This window comes from Sinocyclocheilus grahami, unplaced genomic scaffold (assembly GCF_001515645.1).
Source record: "Sinocyclocheilus grahami isolate Dianchi unplaced genomic scaffold, SAMN03320097.WGS_v1.1 scaffold280.1, whole genome shotgun sequence".
Lineage (NCBI taxonomy): Eukaryota > Metazoa > Chordata > Actinopteri > Cypriniformes > Cyprinidae > Sinocyclocheilus > Sinocyclocheilus grahami.
This window is the reverse complement of record NW_015505459.1, coordinates 934,167-938,392: the sequence shown is the minus strand read 5'-3', so window position 1 is coordinate 938,392 and position 4,226 is coordinate 934,167. Positions and strand designations below refer to the sequence as shown.

The window sequence follows — 4,226 nt, the reverse complement described above, 5'->3', positions numbered from 1 at the left end:
ATAATCCTGATAAGAGTGTGGTTATGATTTGCAGAACTAAGGAGGATAAACGTATAAAATTTTCAGTTTTCAAGTTGTCTAATAGGAGTCTCACTGTGTGTGCTAAAGTAAAATACCTTGGACATTTCATCACTGAACGCATGACAGACGATGAGGATATTGAAAGGCAACGCTGTATGATGTATATGCAGGCGAATATACTTTTACGTAAGTTTAGTTTCTGTTTGGATGAGGTGAAGGTGTCACTTTTTAAAGCATATTGTACAACACTTTATACTGCTCATCTGTGGTTCAACTATAGAACATCTAGTTTACAGAAGCTGCAAGTAGCTTATAATGATGCAATGAGAATTCTACTAAAGAGACCTAGATGGCATAGTGCAAGTGAAATGTTTGTGAGTGCAAGAGTAATCACTTTTAAAGCACTGTTACGAAATCTTATGTATAGATTTATCTGCCAGCTAAATGCTTCAAAAAATGAGATTATTATTATACACGGTATCAGTCAATGCTGTGGAGACATTGGTATTGTTGTATTTTGTAACTTTTTATTGTGGTGGTAGATGCTGTGGATTGTATATGTTGTCCTATTGTCTTGTTTTTTTGTTTTTTTTTTGGACCTTGAGTCTGTAATAAAGATTGATTGATTAACATAACACCTCTTTTTAGGTTGTTAAAAAGGGGCAGATGTTTCAGGGGAGATGAAATGTCTCCTGGTAAATGTGAATAATTGAACATAGCATTGGTAGAAACACTCAGCCATTTCTAGGGATTTTGTTGAGAAGAACAGGATTGGTTGGCACATGAGTTGGTTGGCACAGTTTTCATTCCATGTTGAATATCTCTGGTGGAGCAGACAGATTACACAACTGGGTTCAAATGAATGCAAAGGTTCATAAAAAAGACTTATAAATGTTAACTGAATTTGTATAATTAATGACTAAAGTTATGTTGTGTGATTTTGCCACCCATCCCCAGCAGGACTGCTTGGTGCAGGTTGAAGTACAGTGCTTAAAGAGAAGCAGCTAATAGAAAATGTAATGCTTTAAATAAATAAATGAATGAATGAATATAAATGAATTAATAATAATAACGATTTAATAATTATATTCATTGCATACATATAAATAATTATAATTTAATAATTAAATAATAAATAAATAAAATAATAAAAATAAATAAAAAACTAGCAACATATAACCCACATTTGTCATATATAATTATTTTTGTGTTTAAATATGATATTTGACTGATTTGAACATTTCCTACTTTCACTCTAAAAAATGCTGGGTTAAAAAGGGACAAACCCAGCTATTGGGTTGTTTTGACCCAGCGGTTGGGTTGTTTTGAACCCAACCGCTGGGTCAAAACAAGCTGGGTTTGCCCTTTTTTAACCCAGTGCTGGGTTATATTTAACCCAGCATTTTTTAGAGTGTTCATTTAAAATTGTTTTCATTCACTATAGGCTTTGCTCCTCTATATTACATCAAATATTTTTCTCTCAATTTTTTACATTTTAGATGAAGTGGTTAATTTTTTATTTTATATAGAAAACTTTATAAGTTGTCATCACCTTGATTAGGTTTTACCCTTTAATGATAGAATAGCTCAAGATGCAGACTTTAACACTTTGGAAACATGCTCTCTGACACTCTTAAAGATGTAAAACAGTACTGCCACTTTGTCCAGATCAATCAGATGGAAAATGGTGCTAGTTAGGAGCACTTTATGAGTAATTATTACCATGGATCAACTTTTGATACACTCTTGAAGAAAGATTAGAAAACTCAAACCTAAACATATAATTCGTAACATTAATCCATCCATCAGTTCTCCAAACTGCTTACACACATAAGACATTCAAAGGCCTTCTGGCCCAACCAGAACCATTAAAAAAAAGACTCCTTAAACAGACCAAGATGGCCGCCAATTGAATTGAATTCAAATTGAATAAAGCCAGTCTCCTTTTTCCAGATCAATCAGCTTGAACATGGTGATCCTAGTTAAGGATAATTCACTATTTTACTTTGCATACTTTGTTCTAAATTTGAAAGATGACCATCCAAGGATCAGTTTCAGACCAGGATGGCCGAGTGGTTAAGGCGTTGGACTTAAGATCCAATGGACAAATGTCCTCGTGGGTTCGAACCCCACTCCTGGTAGATGCTTTAGGCTGGTTAGTGTGTGGTTTAGCCTCAGACTTCAGTTGATCCAGAATGTAATCAACAGATTTCAGAAGGTGAAGATGTTGTTAAAGGAACACTAGAACCCTTGTCTCACATCAATAAGCTAGAATGTGGCAACAGTTAAGGACACTTTATGGTTAATTGTTTTTCCATTTGAAAGATGAGGTTTAATGTGTTGTACAGTACTTAAGATTCAGTGGACAAATGTGCTTATGTTTTCAAATCCCACTTCTGGTAAAAGCTTAAGACCACTCATGGGGTTAGTATAACGTTTAGTCTCAGGCTGGACTTATTCCAGAATGTGAACAAGCACACAACCTTTCCCGACGGTAAAAAGGTTGTCATAGGAACACCTAATGGTCGTACTCCACTCCAAAAAGCCACTCAGATCAATTCACTAGAATGTGGCCATCCTAATTAAGGATGCTTTATGATTAGCTGTTTTCCTTTACATTGTTCTATGTTTGAAAGATAACCATATAAGACTCAGTTTCAGACCAGGATGGCTGAGTGGTTCAGGCGTTGGACTTAAACTCCAATGGACAAGTGTCCTCGTGGGTTCGAGCCCTACTACTGGTACAAGCTTTAGGCTAGCCAAAACAGGGTTAATCTGCGATTTAACCTCAGACTTGAGTTGATCCAGAATGTGAACAGTAGGTTTTACAAGGTGAAGATGTGCTTAAAGGAGCACAAGACTGTCTCACTTCACTCCAAACAGCGACCCTGTTTTGCTCAGATCATTTCGCCCTTTCCATTTTGTTTACATCAATATTTGAAAAAAGGCTTTACGGGATCAGGATGGCTGAGTGGTTCATGTGTTGTGTTTAAAATCCAAAAGACAAATGTCCATGTGGTTTCAAACCCCACTCTTGACAGAAGGTTTATTGTGCTCTAAACTGAGAGATTGAAAAATATGTGAGTAAATTAAAAGACGAGGTGCTAGTGAAAATTAATAACCAAACTATGTACTTCATAATGTGGGATTAAAAGAAATCTCAAAATACAATTAGTTAATAGAATTACGGTATATTGATATTTGTTTATAATCATTACTGTCCCATTCAGCAAGACACTTGACCCAACATTTGTCCAGAAGGATTATTCCTGCATTTAGTGACTATTTATAAATTGGTTAATTTGTCAAAGAAATGCCTTTAAATTCAGATTTATTTCTATAGCCATTTTAACATTAAATTGTTCCAAATCAGATCCACAACTCCAGTGAGCAAACCAAGGGATTTCACTTACAACACACACAACAAAGTAGATAAACAACAAAGTAACAACAAAGTAGCTTGTGAGAGAACATTTAAACCGAGATGCATTTCTAATTATTAAAACAACAATTTTGTGGAAGTGGAAGCGTATTACATGTAGACTGTATGTCTGTATCAGTAACATGATGCTAATGTGTCTGACTGTTTATGGTAACAATCACTTTTTAAAGCTTGTAAGTCTAATTAGCTTTTACATTTGCACAACTAAAGTATGAAAAGGGATACTGAGGACACAGGAAAAAATGTCTACTACTTTAATCAGACAATATTACTGCTGACAGAACGACCCTCCCTGCTGCAGTGCTGAGCGCAGGAGACCAGGATGGCCGAGTGGTCTACCCCACTCCTGGTAGAAATCAACCTTTAAGAAACCCGTAACAAATATATAGGCCCTTGCAATTGTGTTTACAACACATCACTTTAAAAATTGGAAAACTGTATTTACCTTGGCATAGTTGAATAATAACAGTTCTGTACATGGAAATGACATACCTTGAGCCTCAAACACCATTGTTTCCTCCTTCTTATGTAAATCTCGTGCATGCAAAAGACCACTGAAAAATAGGCTAACCAGAACATAACACCAACTTTGACGTTACAGTTGGGATCACTAATAGTTACGCCCCCAACATTTGCATATACCCGCCCATGTTCTATGCCAGCCGCCAGCCGAACCTGCACAGCCGAATCATCAGAAGTTCTGCAGGTATTGTGAAGAAACAAGCGAGGATAATAGCAAAATGGCAGATCATGGAAATAAATG

At 35.9% G+C, this 4,226-nt stretch overlaps 1 non-coding gene across 1 annotated transcript; it reads left to right on the top strand.

Annotated features, from left to right (window-relative positions):
* The first annotated feature begins 2,079 nt into the window (after positions 1-2,079).
* On the top strand, positions 2,080-2,162 carry trnal-uaa (transfer RNA leucine (anticodon UAA)). Its single transcript has one exon. It is a non-coding gene; the product is annotated as a tRNA-Leu (tRNA).
* Positions 2,163-4,226: the final 2,064 nt, after the last annotated feature.